The sequence below is a fragment of the Mobula birostris genome, chromosome 6 (genome assembly GCF_030028105.1).
Source record: "Mobula birostris isolate sMobBir1 chromosome 6, sMobBir1.hap1, whole genome shotgun sequence".
In the NCBI taxonomy this organism is placed as follows: Eukaryota; Metazoa; Chordata; class Chondrichthyes; order Myliobatiformes; family Myliobatidae; genus Mobula; species Mobula birostris.
Window position 1 is genome coordinate 112,647,290 of NC_092375.1, and position 17,709 is coordinate 112,664,998.

At 50.2% G+C, this 17,709-nt stretch overlaps 1 protein-coding gene across 10 annotated transcripts in view; it reads left to right on the top strand.

Moving 5' to 3' along the window:
* Window positions 1-17,709, top strand: part of tmem198ab (transmembrane protein 198ab) — a 133,004-nt gene that overhangs the window by 67,886 nt on the left and 47,409 nt on the right. The window contains exon 1 of one of the 10 annotated variants that reach the window (XM_072261023.1): window positions 8,657-8,765. The exons of 8 other annotated variants lie outside the window; for them this stretch is intronic. The gene's annotated coding sequence lies outside the window, so the exon portion shown is untranslated. Of the gene's footprint in view, window positions 1-8,656; window positions 8,766-17,709 lie in introns of those variants that run through there. One more of the 10 variants, XM_072261024.1, reaches the window with a different exon arrangement.

The following is a 17,709-nucleotide window of genomic DNA, read 5'->3' on the forward strand; positions in this document are numbered from 1 at the left end:
GCACTCCTCAGTGCCTTACCATTTACCCTGTATGTTCTACCTTGGTTTGTCCTTCCAACATGCAATACCTCACACTTGTCTGTATTAAACTCCATCTGCCATTTTTCAGCCCATTTTTCCAGCTGGTCCAAATCCCTCTGCAAGCTTTGAAATCCTTCCTCACTGTCCACTACACCTCCAATCTTTGTATCATCAGCAAATTTGCTGATCCAATTTACCACATTATCATCCAGATCATTGATATAGATGACAAATAACAATGGACCCAGCACTGATCCCTGTGGCACACCACTAGTCACAGGCCTCAACTCTGAGAAGCAATCCTCTGCTACCACTCTTTGGCTTCTTCCATTGAGCCAATGTCTAATCCAATTTTCACCTCTCCATGTATACCGAGCAACTGAATTTTCCTAACTAACCTCCCATGCGGGACCTTGTCAAAGGCCTTACTGAAGTCCATGTAGACAACATCCACTGCCTTCCCTTCATCCACTTTCCTGGTAACCTCCTCGAAAAACTCCAATAGATTGGTCAAACATGACCTACCACGCACAAAGCCATGTTGACTCTCCCTAGTAAGTCCCTGTCTATCCAAATGCTTGTAGATTCTGTCTCTTAGTACTCCCTCCAATAACTTACCCACTACCAACGTTCTTTTAGAACGGAGATGTGGAGAAATATCTTCAGTCAGAGAATGGTGAATCTGTGGAATTCTTTGCCACAGGCAGCTGTGGAGGCCAAGTCTTTATGTATCTTTAAGCCAGAGGTTGATAGATTTTTGATTGGTCAGGGCGTGAAGGGATACAGGGAGAAGGCAGGAGATTGGAGCTGAAAGGAAAATTGGATCAGCCATGATATGGCAGAGCAGACTCGATGGGCCGAATGTCCTAATTCTGCTCCTGAATCATCTTCTGGCCATACAGTGAAATGCATCATTTACATTAACAACCAAGGATGTGCTGGGAGCAGCCACGTGTCGCCACACATTCCAGCGCCAACATAACGTGTCCATGGTGCTCAGCAGAACAATACAAGTAACAACAGCAACAACAAAGAAAATAGGGATAACCCTGGGAATTATAGACCAGTGAGTCTTCAGTGGTGGGCAAATTATTGGAGAAGATTCTTAAAGACAGGACTCAGGAGCATTTGGAGAAGCACAGTCTGATTAGGGACAGTCAGCATGGCTTTGTGAGGGACCCGTCATGTCTCACAGGCCTGATTGAATCTTTGAAGGAGTGACAAAGGTAGAGTAATGGACGTGGTATATCTGGATTCTAGAAAGGAGTTTGATACGGTTCCCAATGGTAGGCTCATTCACAAAGGAGGCACCGGTCCAGGGAAACCTTGCTGTGTGGATCCAGAATTAGCTTGCCCACAGAAGGCAGAGAGTCATTGTTGATGGAGCATTTTCTGTCTGGAGGTTAGTGACCGCAGGAATCTGTTCTGCAACCTCTGCTCTCTGTAATTTTTATAAATAACTTAGACGAGAAAGTGGAAGTGTGAGTTAGTAAGCTGGCAGCTGACGTGAAGGTTGGTGGAGTCGTGAAGTGTCAAATTCAAGTTTATTGTCAAATGCACAAGTACGTGTGTGCACAGGTGTACTGAAAAACGTGTAGCATTGTCACAGGCCTGTACTGCTGCTTCAAAACAACAAATTTTATAAAACCTAATTCTGATTCATTTTATTAGAAAGTGATCAAAGTGTTGCTAAACTGAGGTAGTGATTAGGGTTGTGCTGGTTAGTTCAAAAACTGAATGGTTGAAGGGAAGTAGTTGTTTTTGAAACTGGTGGTGTGGGACTTTAAATTTCTGTACTGTATTCACTGATGGTAACTGTGAGAGGATGGAGTTATTTGATAATGGATTTTGCATTCTTGAAGCAGCTCCTCCCGTAGATATGACCACTCATGGGGTGGGATGTGCCCATAATGTATTGGGCTGAGTCCACTGCTCTCTGCAGCTTCTTGCTGTATACTTCTGTGCATTCAAATTGCCATACCAGTTGTGATACAACCACAGCCAGGATACTTTCAACAGTACATCTGCAAAAGTTTCTTTAAGTATTTGGTGATGAGCCAGACCTACGTAACCTCTGAAGAAAGTAAAGACTTTGCAGCTTCCTCTTTCCGTTGAGTTGTGGGCATGGAGGATGTCGTCGGGGTAGGAGGAGGTAAATCCAAGAAAACAAATTTTAAAAATCGAGACATTGTTCAAATGTACGTTCGTGAACACAGGAGGTGGAGATAAATGAGGCATAGATGACAAGACCTTTCAAAGTACATCTTGTTTAAAAAGGAATATATCTTATTGATCTATCATGTGTCAGACCGGAAGAGTCTGATTAATGTTCCACAGCAGCAATTTACAAAGTGGCTTGTTTGAATTGATGGGAATAAAACAAAGTCTAAATGGCCTTTAGCAAATTGCAGTATTCCAATAATTTAACAATGCCTGGGGCTCCCGGGTTCGATCTGGCAATGGGGAGCTGCCTGAACTTGTTGGACCTGCCTGTCCAAGGTCAGTGGCACACTAAAATCAACTTCGGGCAGGTGCCACAGTCAGTTGAGATATTATCGCCAAGAGAAAGGCTATTAGGCCTGTCTTGTCTGGTCTAGACAAACAGCCAATCTCACACCATGCTCTGTAAACTGAGTACTGTATTAGAACTGGTTTGCCATTGCTTTGATACAGTGAAAATCTTGTCTTGTGTACTATTCATGCAGATCAAAACATTACATAGACCATAGAACTTAGAATACTATAGCACATTACAACCCCTTCAGCCCACGATGTAGTGCCGATCTTTTAGCCCACTCTAAGATCAATCTAACTATTCCTTCCTACGTAACCCTCTATTTTTCTGTCATTCATGTGTTTATCTAAGAGTATCTTATGTGTTCCTAATATATCTGCCTGAAATACCATCCCTGACAGCATGTTGCACGCACCCACCACTCTCTGTGTAAAAATAAAACTTACCTCTGACGTTCTCCTCATTACTTTCCATCAATCACCTTAAAATTGTGCCCCCCGCCCCATACCAACCATTTCTGCCCTGGGAAAACACCTCCAACTATCAACTCAATCTATGCCTCATCATGGTACACTTTTGTCAAGCCACCTCTCATCCCCCTGTGCTCCAAAAAGAAAAGCCCTATCCTCATAAGACATGTTCTCTAATCCAGGCAGCATCCTGGTATAGAGGATGGTGTAGACGTAGTCAATGAAGGACATTCCTGTCTGTGCCAATGAAAATAGCTTTTTGGCCAGCCTTACCTAGACTGGACAAGAAACCAATCGCACAATGTGATCTGTAAACTGAGTGTCGGAATTGGCTTATTATTGTCACATGTACTGAGATGCAGTGGAAAAATATGTCCTGCATAGTATTCATACAGATCAGATCATTACAGAGTGCTTTGAGCTAGAACAAGGTAGAGCAATAACACTGCAGAATAAAGTGTAACAGCTGCAGAGAAAGTGCAATGCAGGTGAATGATAAAGTGCAACATCATAATGAAGTAGGCCAAGTTTAGGCCAATATGTGAGGCCAAGAGTCAATCTTATCATACGAGGCCCATTCAAGAGTCGCATAACAGCAGGACAGAAGCTGTTCTTGAGCCTGGAGGTACAGTACGTGCTTTCAGGCTGTTGAATCTTCTGCCCGATGGGAGAAGAGAGAATGTCCGGGGTGGGTCTTCGATTATGCTGGCTCTTTTACTGAGGCAGTGAAAAGTGTAGACAGAGTTCATGGAGGGAAGGCTAGTTTCAATGAAACATACAGTTAGGAGCAAATTTAAGTCATTCAGTCCATCGAGTCTGCTCGGCCATTCCATCATGGCTGATTTATTATGCCTCTCAACCAGGTTCTTCTGTCTTCTCTCAGTAGCATTTGATACCCTTACTGTTCAAGAAACTATTGGCCTCTGCTTTACATATACCCAATGAATTTGCCTCCACAGCTGTCTGTGCCAATGAAATCCACAGATTCACCACCCTCTGGCAAAAGCAATTTCTCCTCATCTCTGTTCCAAATGAACGTCCCTCTATTCTGAGGATGTGCCTCTGGGCCTAGAGTCTCCCACTATAGGAAACATCCTCTCCAAGTCCACTCTATCTAGGCCTTTTAGTATTCAATAGGTTTCAATTCAATTCCCTCTTTCTTCTAAACTCCAGAGTGTACAGGCCCAGAACTATCAAATGGTCCCCATACATTAACCCTTTCATTCCCAGAATCATTTTTGTGAACCTCCTCTGGACCCTCTCCAATGCCAGAGCATCTTTTCTTAGATAAGGGGCCCCAAATTGCTCACAATACTCCAAGTGCGATCTGACCAATGGCTTATAAAGCTTCAGCATTGCATCCTTGCTTTTATATTCTAGTCCTCTTGAAATGAATGCTAACATTACATTTGCCTTCCTTACTGCCGACTTGCCCTGCGAATGAACCTTCAGGGAATCTGGCATGAGGATTTTCAAGCCCTTTTGCGCCACTGATTTTGGAATTTTCGAGATTTGCTGAGCTGTGTTCTCAGCTCTGCAGCTTTTTGTGGCCACGTCACTCACGAGCAGAACAGTTGCCATACAAACCTTCGTGTGTCCAAATGGATTGCTTCCTGTGGTTTCTTGATAAAAATTGGTAAGAGTAAATGGGGACATGCCAAATTCCTTCAGCTTCCTGAGGAAGTAGAGGTGTTGGTGAGCTTGCTTGGAGGCGACATCAACATGGTTGGACCAGAACAGACTTGGTGATGTACATTTCTAGGGACTTGAAGCTCCAACCTCAACACCATTGTTGTAGAACTCCCCCCTTTCTGAAGTCAATGATCTGCTCTTTTGTTTTGTTAACAATGAGGGACAGGTTGTTTTCTTGACACCATGTCAGTAGGCCCTCTATCTGCTCCTCGTACTCTGACTCATTCTTATTTGAGACTTGAAACATAAGGTCCTAAGGGATGTGGAAGGGGCAGATGTGAAGGGGATGTTTTCTCTTCCACCATTGAGCACATCAACAAGAAACATTGCCACAAAAATGCAACATCCATCATCAAGGACCTCCACCATCCAGGCCATGCTCTCTTCTCACTGCAGCCATCAGGAAGGAGGTACAGGAGCCTTGGGTCCCACACCACCAGGCTCGGGAACAGTTATTACCCTTCAACTATCAGGCTTATGAGCCAGCATGGATAACTTCACTCATCTTAACTCTGAACTGCCTCCAAGACCTATAGACTCACTTTCAAGGACTCTACAACTCATGTTCTCAGAATTATTTGTTTATCTGTTTAAGTTTATTTAATTTTTTGCACAGTGGTTGCTTCAGTCTTTGTGTGTAGTGTTTCATTTCTCTGTTCTATAGTGAATGCCTATAAGAAATAAATCTCCAGGTAGTATATGGTAACATAGGTGTATTTTAATAAGAAATTTTCTTTGAATTTTGAAGTTTTGTGAAAAAATCTGGGACTAAGGGCCACTGTTTATAAAGATAAAGGATGACCCCTTTAAAGACAGATATGAAGGTTTTCCCTCAGTGCTGGCTTTTCAAAAAGGGTGGTAGGGAGGCAGATCTCCAAGGCAAAGTTAGATGGAACTTTTGAAAGTTTACAGGGTGTGGACGGGAATGTAATGCTGAGGTTTTACCATGATTGTATCGTATGGTGGAACAGGCTCGAGAGGCCGAATGGCCTAGTCGTGCTCCTAATTTGCATGAGTTTTGACCGGAGATGCAACCCCAATCTTCTTCAGAAATTATTTTGTTTTACATTCAGAGATACAGCATGATTCCAGCCCTTCCAGCCCAACGGGCTCACACTGCCCAATTGCACCCTTGTGACCAATGAATCTCTAACCCGTACATTTTTGGAGAATGGGAGAAACCCATTGGGTCACAGGGAGAACCTACAAGATCCCCCACAGACAGCAGCAGGAACTGAACCCCGAGCACTGAAGCAAAGTACTGACAAGGAATTAGGAAAATAGAGTTCAAGAAGATTACTCTTGGAAAAGAGTGTGGATTAAGTGGATGGAAGCTAATCTCTATTGCAGTTTCACAGGAAACACTCTGACTGGATAATTATGGTACCTAATTAACCTGTGCAGATTTATGCAAATCTTTATGAATTACTTATCTTCCCAGAGGTTGCATTGTGCACACTGTGACCTGAATTCCTTGCACTGCACACAGTCGTTTTTTTCTCAGAGTTGGGGAATAAAGAAGTAGAAGGCATAGGTTTAAGGTGACAGGGGAGAGGTTTAACAGGAACCTGAGTGACAACCACGTGGGCATGCTATGGCAATGCCTACGAGGGCTGCCACTCGGACTGCGTTGGTCATTGACACAAACAACTGATTTCACTGCATACTTCCATTTTCAATGTACCTGTGACAAAAAATGCCAAGTTCTCTTTGTTAAAAAAAACTTCATCCAGTGAATGGTCAGTATATTGAATGAGCTGCCAGAGAAAGTGGTTGAGGCAGTTACATTGACGGGGTATTTGGATAGGTACATGGATAGGAAGGTTTAGAGTACAGGCTCCCAAATGGGTGTCTGTGGACCCTTTGCTTAATGACATAGGTCCATGGCATACAAAAGGTTGGAACCCCTAGTTTAGAAGGATATGGGCCAGACATGGACAATTTGGAGCAGCTCAGGTAAGTTTATTGGTTGGTTGGCATGGGTGAGTTGGGTCAAAGGGCCTATTTGCAAGCTTTATGACCCTATGGCAAGGTGAGAGGGAAATCTAATCCATAAGGTGCAACAATGTGCCCAATTTTATGGAGATAATGGTGGGGAGGCAGAATCAGTCTATTGTCACTGACATCAGTCATGAAACTTGTTGTTTTGTGGCAGGAGTACAATACAAGTATAATAAACTACTACTAGTTACAATTAAAAAAAATTAAATAAGTAGTGTGAAAGAAGAGCAGTGAGGTTGTATCCATGGGGCTCACAGACCATTCCAAAATCTGACAGCAGAGGGGAAGAATCTATTCCTAAAACATTGAATATGGGTCTTCAGGCTCCTGTACTTCCTCCGTGATAGGGGTAACGGGAAGAGGGCATGTCCCGGAATGTGAGGGTTCTTACGATGGATGCCGCCTTGAGGCATCACCTTTTGAAGATGTCTCTGGTGGTGGGGAACTCAGGTTTATCATTAGTGAGAAACTGAGAATTTCTGTGGTCAGCACTCCCACACCGGTGATCTCCAACCTTGGCTGAATTTCCTTATAATGGTCCTGAGCCCAGCTGGTCTAGATACGGGAATGTATTGACCACTATAGCCACAACTTGCATTTATATAGAAGCTTTAATGTGGAGGCACACCCAAAGTTGTATGAAAAATCCTCTATGTAATCCACAAACTGCTGAAGAAACTCAAGGTCAGGCAGTCTCTATGGAGGCAGAGGGATGATCGACGTTTCTGGTTGAGAGCGTAGAGGCGTAACAGGTGGTGGAAGAGAGGGTGAGGCCAGGGCTGGCAGGTGATAAGTGGAGCCAGGTGTGGAGGGGGGATGAAGGGCAGATGGGGCCAGGTCGGGGAGCGGGGAAAAAAGGTAGGGTCAGACACAGAGTGAAGCTCCCTCTACACTCCTATCACTTTCTCCTAGGTTCAACCACCGAGTGAAGCTCCCTCAACGCTGACTGATCACACTCTCCGGGGTCAGACAGAGTGAAGCTCCCTCCACACTGCCCCATCACACACTCCTGGGTCAGACACAGAGTGAATCTCCATCCACACTGTCCCACAACACACTCCTGGGTCAGACACAGAGTGAATCTCCCTCTACACCATCCCATCACACACTCCCAGGGTCAGACACAGAGTGAATCTCTCTCTACACCGTTCCATCACAAACTCCCAGGGTCAGACACAGAGTGAAGCTCCCTCCACACTGTCCCATCACACACTCGTGGGTCAGACACAGAATGAATCTCCCTCTACACTGTCCCATTACACACTCCCGGGGTCAGACACAGAGAGGAGCTGTGCTGACTGAGCTGGGAGAAATTGAGGCAAAACTACTGGATAAGGTTCGTGGAATACTTTGGAGGTGACTCCAAAACCCTCTTGGACAACTGAGTGAGTGACGGCGCTGGTGTGGAAGCTCGGTGTGGAGTTTTACTGCCGGTTTGGACTGGGTTTGTCAGCGGCTGCTAACTGCGTAGCTCCCAGCTGCGGCCGCTGGCAACTCGCCAGGAAGCTGGTTTGCTCCAAAACCAGAGGCAAACGCCGTCGTTCCCCCCATTGACATTGGGGCAACGTTCCTCCTCCTTTATCTTCCTGATTTTCATCCGGTGTCGGAGCCGGAGCATCTGAAAAGACGTTTCGGCCTCTCCCGGCCTGGGTTTCTGCAAGTCCGACGGAGCCTTTCCTGGCGCCAAGCCAGCGAGGAACTGTCGACTGCAAACTTTCCCGTCCAGTTATTTGTTCGCTCCAGGACTTCTAACCGGCACCGCTGTAAAATTCGCGGACTGGAAACAGTGCCAGCATGCCGGACCGGTCTCCAGGGAGTCGCACACCTGCGGGGAGTTACGCAAGAGCGGCTGCCTCCCCGGACTCGGATAACGCCCTGTTCCGGTCGGTGAAGGTGGAACGTGGGGTGCAATGTATTTTGCACCCTGGAATGACACTAGAAAAGTGTGCGGAGGCAATGGAGGACCTTGTGGGGAAAGGTGGTATTCTGGCCACCGAAAAGGAGTTCGGAAAGGCGGTGTTTTATCTGGCGAATGAAGAGCTAGTGCACCAAGCAGGGGAGTCATGGTAGACAACATCTTTTTACCGATGGAGCTGGTGATGGCCCCCACGCAACGTATCGTGCTTGGGCATGTTAAGCCTTTCATTCCAAATGAGGACCTGCTTCCCCCACTGGCCCGTTTAGGGCAAGTAAGGTCGGAGACCACTGCCATCCGACACAAATTTAAGAGACGCACCCTCCGCACCGTACTCTCTTTCCGGCGTCAGGTATTCATGCAGCTGGAAAGGGAGGACGATGTTGAGGGCTGGTTTACTGTCTGGCACGAGGGAGTAGATTATCAGGTGTACTGGAGCTCCGAGTGCCCACGGTGCCATGCATGCAGGGAGGTGGGGCACTTTCGGAGGGACTGTCCTACCACCCGGAACCCGAGGGAGCCCACATCGGGCACCAGTGCCCCAGCTACCTCTGCCCCTGATCCTACTCCTGCGCGTGCGTCTGCGCCTGCATCTGACCCTGCCCCCGCCCCTGATCCTGCCCCGGCCCCTCACCCTGCCCCTACCCCTGTCCCTACTCCTACGGTTGTGTCGGTCCCTGCTCCTCTCCCTGTGGTTCAGATGGGGGATGGGGTGGAGTCTGTGCTGAGTAAGAAGGCAAAGAAGAAATCCAAATACCCTAAGAAGTCGGCCTCTGAGGCCGCAGAGCTCACGCCCATTTGCCCTGAAGTGGAGCGTGGGGCTCGGGGAGGTGCGCAAGTAGATGGGGTGATGGAAACAGAAAGCACCGCCCCATCGGTGAAGCCTGCACCTGTGTGCTCCTCCGGTGTGAAGAGGAGAAGGGAATGTTCCCGCAAGAGGGCAGGGGATGTAGATGCGGGGGAGTCCCAGGAAGAGGTGGGAGACCGGGCGGATGTTAGTTCGAAACCTGAGTCCCCAGATGTAGCCACCAGTCCTGGGGTAGCTGCTGTGGTTGTGCAAAAAGCTTGTGACAGCCCTGTTTGCACAAATGAGGCAGCTCTGGAGGCCTCCACCCAGGACTTACTAGTCAGTGCCTCCCTGGAGGCAAGCGAACCGAATAATGTAAGAGGAGACGAGACAGAGCTCTCTCATTCTCAGCACCAGGCTGCTTGTGAGTCCCTTGGACCAAAGGTGCCGGGTTCCCCTCTATGCCTGCCCCCTGGGGAGGATGATATTCTATGCACGTCGACCCCAGCAATTAATGACTTGCAGGGAGTCCCTGGGGATTGTCCCTCCACTGTCGCAAATGTGGATGAGGCTGATGCGACGGTGGAGCGGGCAGGTAAGAGCGAGGTGCCCGCTGCGCGGTATGGGTCACAAGCGCAGCCATCTTTTGGAACATGCGGGGAGGCCGATGGGGATTCTGTCTGCAGTGACGGGTTGGAGGGGGACTCTTTCGATAGTGAAACAATGGACATCCTCACCCCTCCTGAGAAGTCCCCATTGATACCTGTAGAGGAAATTAAGCATTTCATTCTCACCTGTGAGGGTGCCAAGCACCGGCCTCAACTGGCCTCGCTTCGCTGGCCCAGCATGCCGAGGCTGGTGAAGTCCCTGAGAGTCATCCTCAGACGGAAGGGAAAGGGAAAGGGGAATGCGGTGTCGGGGAACGACAGACGGCAACTAAAATCTTTCCTAGATGACCTAGTAAGGGACATCAGAGGGAGAAGCAGCCTCGCTCCAACGGGGGATGGCGGGTCACAGGGTGTCGCTGGTACCACTGAAGCCCAGAAGGCAAAAAGTATCCTTGCTTTCTTTCGGGACAGTGTGGTGGAGGGCGCCTCCGCTCTCACCGGAATGGACACAGCTGCTGAGGCCTAGTGTACTCCCGACATGAAGCTTACCATAGCTAGTCTCAATGTAAACGGCAGCAGGGGTCCTCTTCGCAGGCATAACAATCTCTCAGCCCTCAGGGATGGGCGGTATACGGTGAGTTTCCTGCAGGAAACCCATACCATCCCTGGGGACGAGTCTGCTTGGCTCCTGGAGTGGCAGGGCAGGGTCTGCATGAGCCACCTCAGCTCCATTTCTAGCTGGGTGGCGATCCTGTTGGCCCCGACCTTCCAGCCAGTAATTGAAAGAGTCCAGGACGTTGTGCCCAGCCGTCTGCTCCACCTGGTTGTGCTCCTGAATGGCGTACCATTGCATTTTATCAATGTGTATGCTCCCAGGCGCGGTGTGATGCAGATGCGCCTATTCTGCCAGCTGTCCACCCTGCTGAGCTCCATCGATCCTGGGGATTGCGTCATCCTCGGGGGAGATTTCAATTGTACCCTCGAGGCGGAGGACCGCTCGGGCCTCCAACGCGACCCAGCATCAGCAAAAAAGTTAAAGGAGCTAGTCGGCTCCTTTGACTTGGTGGACATCTGGCGGAATCTTCACCCCAACTCTAGCACCTTCTCGAGAAGGTCTAGAGAAGGAGGTTCCAGGATAGACCGCATGTACATCTCTCGGGTCTACATCTCCCGCGTGTCGGCGTCCTCCATGCGGCCAGTGTCGTGCTCGGATCATCACCTTGTGTGGATGGAATTTATTCCACTACACCCTCGGGTGGGATCCGGGTATTGGCATTTTAACAACCGGCTGCTGGAGGACAGCCGATTCTGGGATTCGTTCCGAGCGTTCTGGGTCTCCTGGAAGGAGAGGCGGAGAGAGTTCTGCTCCCTACGGCTATGGTGGGATGTGGGCAAAGCCCACATCCGGTTTTTATGTCGGGAGTACACTAGGGGGTCGACAAAGAGGCGGAGCTCTGAGGTTGAGCGGCTTGAGAGAGCGTTGCTTGACCTGGAGTCCCACCTCGGTCCGACCGCTGGAGACCAACAGCTGTGGCAGGAATACCAGGAGAAGAAGGATGCACTAAGGAACCTGCAGCTTCAGCAGTCCCGAGGTGCATACGTGAGGTCACGGATCCAAATGCTGCAGGATTTGGACCGTGGCTCACCCTTCTTCTAACTGTTGGAGAGGTGGCGGGGAGTTCAAAAGCAGCTAGTGGAGCTGCTGGCTGCCGATGGCTCTTCCATCACGAACCCTGATGGAATTAACAACGAAGTCCGTTCATTCTATCGGTCCTTATTCTCGCCTGATCCGTCAAATGCGGAGGCGTGTAGTGAGGTCTGGAAGGATTTGCCTAAGGTCAGTCCAGAGGACGCAGTGCGTCTGGACGCCCCCCTGACTCGGGAGGAGCTGTCCACTGCCCTTCGGCAACTCCGGAGGGGCAAGTCCCCTGGCTTGGATGGACTGAGTGTTGAGTTTTATCAGGCTTTTTGGGATGTCCTGGGGGATGATTACAGCCTTGTCCTAGGGGAGAGCCTAGCCACCGGAGAAACGCCCCTCTCATGGCGGAGAGCTGTTGTGGTCCTACTGCCCAAGAAGGGAGACCTCCGCCTGCTAAAGAACTGGCGGCCGGTCTCCCTCTTGTGCGCGGACTACAAGATCTTCGCCCGGGCAATGGCCAACCGTCTGGGTTTGGTAATTGGACAGGTGGTCCATCCTGACCAATCTTACACAGTCCCGGGGCGCTCCATCCAGGACAATGTCCACTTAGTACGGGACCTGATCCACCTACTCCAGGAGACTGGGACCCCGGCAGCGTTTCTTTCTCTTGACCAGGAGAAGGCGTTTGACCGGGTGGACCACAGTTTCCTGGTGGGCACCCTGCAGGCTTTTGGGCTCGGACCACACTTTGTGGCCCGAGTTCGGCTCCTGTACTCTGCTGCAGAGTGCCTAGTTAAGATTAATGGATCATTGACAGGACCTATTCCCTTCCGAAGAGGAGTGCGTCAGGGGTGCCCCAAGTCTGGTCAACTGTATGCGATCTGTGTCGAGCCATTCCTCAGCCTTCTTCGGCGAAGGCTGACAGGTCTGGTTCTGCGCGAACCGGACATGGGGGTTGTCCTCTCGGCCTACGCCGATGACGTACTCCTCATGATGACAGACCCCTGTGACCTGCGGAGGATGCGCGAGTGCCAAGATGTTTTCTCGGCGGCATCCTCCGCGAGGATCAACTGGGCGAAATGTTCCGGACTCTTAGTAGGCCAGTGGCAGGTGGAGTCCCTGCCAGAGGAGATGAGAGCTTTTGAGTGGAGCACCAGACGCCTTCTCTATCTGGGAGTTTACCTGAGTCCTTCTGGGGAGACCTGGCTGGCGAACTGGCAGGACCTGGAGACAAAGGTCATGGCCCGGCTAGGGCGCTGGTCAGGCCTTCTCAGGGTGCTTTCCTATCGAGGCAGGGTGGTGGTCATAAACCAGCTGGTGGTCTCCATGTTGTGGTACCGGATGGTCACCTTGGCCCCCCCTGCCCCTTTTGTCGCAAGAATGCAGAGGAAGCTAGTGGACTTCTTCTGGGGAAACAGGAAGCACTGGGTCTCTGCAGTGGTTCTGAGTCTCCCAGTGGGAGAGGACGGACAGTCGCTGGTGTGTGTACGCACACGACTGGCGGCTCTCTGCCTCAGGACTCTGCAGAGATTCCTGTACGCTTAGCACCCTCCCAGGTGGCACGTGTTGGCGACTTTCTTCCTCCGGAGGGGCTGCTGTCTTGCCGAAGATATGCAGCTACCGCCGGCGGGCGTTAGCCGTGCTGCTTTGCAGAGGCTGCCCGGCTTCTATCAGGACCTACTGAGAGTCTGGAACATGGTTGCCTCAAGGCCAGGAATCCCCTCCTCTGGCAGAGGGCGGGGTCCTGGCCGACCCTTGCCCCGTCTCAACGGATGTCGGTGCGGCTCAGGTGTGTGGAACGACTCAAGCTGAGCTGCTCGTCGGGCCCAGGTCCCGCAGCCTTACCCGAGAGACGAATCCACACAACTTGAGCCGTCTTCCATTGACACCCACAATCCCATTCAGGGATGCAGGCAGGAGGTACCTTTATGGGCTGTTGCTCCACACCCTCCACTTCCTAGCCCTTGTCCACCATCCTGACACACCATGGCAGTCGGTCTTCCCACCTGGAGGTGAGGGGGGGTCCCCAGTGGAAGTCCCTTTACAAGGGAGTCCTTCCCATGCACCTTGGGGATCTCGGCTGGAGGGTGCTGCATAAAGCGGTGCCCTGCAATAAGTTCTTTAGTTTGTACACGGATCTCCCAGCCACGTGTCACTTCTGCGGGCTGGAGGAGACCGTGTACCATATGTACGTGGAGCGTGTGAGGCTGCAGCCCCTTTTCGCGTATTTGCGTGGGCTGCTTCTCGCCTTCTGGTTGCATTTCAGTCCCACCCTATTCATATATGGTCATCCAGTAAGGAGGGGGGCACAGAGGGATGAGGATGTCCTTGTCAACTTGCTCCTGGGGCTGGCGAAAATTGCCATCCGTGGCTCCTGGAAAAGGGTGGCAGGAGGTTCTCCCCGGGCGGACTGCCTGGCTATGTTTAGGGGGTATGTTCATGCCCAGGTGAACATTGAAAAGGAATACGCACAGTCCACGGCGACCGTAGAGGTGTTCCGGGACCGTTGGGCTCCGTGGGGTGTAAATGCCATCATTGATGAGGATGGCAATATATTGGTGTAACATGTATTGGGTCTGTTTGTAGTGTAGTAAATGTGTTAGTCACTGGTTTTGTAAATATTGTATAGCACCGATATTGGTAATAAAAAATTTTGTTAAGAAAAAAAAAGGGTCAGACACAGAGTGAAGCTCCCTCTGCACTGTCCCATCACACACTCCTGGGTCAGACACAGAGTGAAACTCCCTCTACACTGTCGCATCACACACTCCTGGGGTCAGAGACAGAGTGAAGCTCCCCTCTACAACATTCCATCACATACAGTGGTAAGCAAAAGTCTTAGGCACATATATATAGGTCGGGTCCCTGAGACTTTTGCACAGTACGGTAATAATTTTATGTCTTCCACTATACCGTGCCACAAAAGAAACAAATTTCATGATGTGGTGATAACCCTGATTCTGATATCAGTCTCTATTGTAGACTGAGAGTGGGAAGGAGGCAGGGAGAAGTTGAGAAAAGGGGGAGGGAGAGGGGAGAGAGAGAGCAGGAAGCACTGGAGAGACATTCTGTAATGATCAATAAACTAATTGTTTGGAATCAATTGACCTTACCTGGTGCCTCAGGCTGGGTGTGTCTGCATATGCGCCAGCTCTCCACCCTGGCACTCCTTCCACCTGTCCCACACCCTTCTCGCGGCTCTCTACCCTCGACATTCCCAACATCCTTTGCTCTCAGCGACGGCACGATGGTTGGTGACTGTAGAGGCCAATTGTGGATCTGCAGACTCTGGGAGTAGGGACACAGGAACAGCTGGGATGCGGACACTTGGGTGGTCAGATCCTTCCTGCATCTGTTCTTCTCTTCAGCAGCCGCTCTTCTGGATTCCTCAGCATTCTCGGCTGCTCTATGGATCAGTGTTCTCCAGCAGTCTCTGTCACAAGTGGGCTGCTGCCACTCATTGAGCTCTATTTGCCTGAGGGAGCTGCCATTTAAATTGGCCTTTGCACCTCTTGCGTGGGGCACCACGAGCTCTCTTGCCCTGAGAAAGTTCTCCGTGGAGAACTGCTTTCGGTAACCCGGAGTTGTCCATGTGAGGCACGTGGCCTGGCCAGCGGAGCTGCCTGAGCAGCAAAGTGGTTTCAACGCTTGGAAGTTGACCCCATTGTTGGGGACATGATCCTGCCATCTGATACCTATGATGGAGTGGAGGCAGTGCGGATGGAAATGCTCGAGCAACCGGATTCGCTGGCGGTACAAGACCCAGGCTTCGGAGCCGTAGAGCGGTGTTGTGACATCGGCAGCCCCATACACTTGGATTTTTGTGGACAGACACAGCTGTGGTTCTTCCACACGTGTTTCTGGAGGCGCCCGAAGGCACTGCTGGCTCTGGCGAGTCGATTGTCAACGTCCCTTACTCCTGTAGTGACATTGGAGATGACACTGCCCAGGTAGGTTGACTACTTAACGGTGGTGAGAGGGTGGCCGTCAATGGTGATCCGAGGTGGGTTGTAAATGCCACGAGGGGGCTTCTGATGGAGGATCATTGCTTTCTTCAGACTGACCATGAACCCGAAAGCCCTTGCAGCCTTGGCGAACTGAGTGACTGTAGCCTGTAGAGCACCTTCTGTGTGCGTGAGAGTAGCACAGTCAGCCACAAATACTGGCTCGAGAATGATTTATGTTTGGGTGAGAAGGCGGCGGAGGTTGAAGATATTTCCGTCAGTGCAGAACCAAAAGCAGATGCTCTCTGAGGTGGTCTCTTTCGCTTCCCATAACATCATGCTGAAAAAATGGCAAAGAGCACTGGTGCCAAAATACAGCCTTGCTTCATGCTGGTACTGATGGGGAAAGGGTCAGATAGGTCGCCGTTGTGTTTAACCTGACCACTTTGGCCTTCATGGAGCTGCTGCAGGATTGTGAGGAATTTTGGGGGACAGCCAAGCTTTGACAGAATCTTCCAGAGACCATGGCAGCTGACTGTATCAAAGGCCTTGGTCAGGTCAGTGAACGCCACGTACATGTTCTGTTCTCAACACTCCTGTATCTGGTGCAGGATGAAGATCACATCAGGTGTGCCTCTGTTCGCTTTGAATCCATGCTGACTCTCTGTGAGGTTGCCATCGGCAATGATTCTGTCCATGAGAATTCTGAAGAGGATCTTCCCAACGGTGGACAGCAGGGTAATGCCTCTGTAGTTTGAGCAATCAGATTTCTCCCTTTGGTCTTGTACAGGGAGAAAACTACAGTGCTGCGAAGGTCATTTGGGACTGAACTTTTCTCCCAACAGAGTGTGAACAGGTTTGTGAGTCTGCTCAGGAAAATATCTCTAATCCCATTTTGTACATCTCTGCTGGGATCCCATTAACGCCTGGAGCTTTCTGGCATTTAAACTTGGAAACAGCGGCTTTGACCACGTCCAGAGTTGGCGGGTCGTCAAACGTAATCCTGACCTCGTGCTGGGGTATCATTTCAATGGAAGCTTCCTACTTGACGATTATCCTTGAAAAAGCCCTCGTGGTGCTCTGTCCGTCACCTCATGATGGCTTCCTTGTCTGTCAGCAGGCTGGAGCCATTGGATGAACATCATCGTGCCTATCCCTCGAGGTCGAGGATGATGGTCTTCACTCTGAAGAAGTGGCCCACAGAGTGAAGACGCCTGTGCGTGTATTTGTTTAACGTGTACTTGATGTCGCACTCCAAGAAGCACACGATACTTCACAAATCAACCAACTGATTCCAATGGCATGGAAACCACTACGATTGGAGCTGATGGATTTGTTGCAGCCTTCATCCGCCTTCACAGCTGCTGAGTTCGAAGTAACTTCGTCCACCTGTTCCACCGTTGAGGTCTTGGTTGGATTGTTCTTTGTCAGGGACCTTACCCTTGACCTTACTGCCATGGGTGACCCTACCAGGAGCATAGCTCCAGACAGCATTGCTCTCGGGATCACAGGACCACACAAGCTTCTCCACCACGACAAGGTGACAATCCATGGAGAAGGGATGGGGATAGAAGGGCTTGAATCTGACAAGTGGGACCCTACACTATGTGCAGCAAGTTGTAGAAGGCTCGAGCGTTGCCCCGGTGTCTGTGTAGTCCTGCGTTCATTCTGCTAGGGCAGTCCACCAGTAGTTTTGCGTCTGTTTCAGTTTGGCTTGGAGGCTGCTGCGTGCAGCTCTGCATTCAGCCTCGGCCCCATGGTCATCGGGTCTAGACAGCACCAACTGATGGGAGGTCGTTTCTTCTGGAGCAGGTTCCAGATTTCAACGTCCAGATCAAGCTAAGGAAGAAACTGGACAGTAAAGGCACCCCAAGTGCAGACTCCGACGCGGGAAAGAAATGGGAGCACCTGAAGAATGCCACCCAAGATGTGGCCGTTGAGGTAATTGGGTACTCCTCAAGGTGCAGTGAGGACTGGTTTGAGAGAGAGCGATATAGAGATTATATATACATATACACATACACACACTGTACTGTACTCCCAGGACAGGAACAGGACCAGTTAGATAGAGAGTTACCTTCACTCTACACTGTCCCATCACACACTTCCAGAGCAAG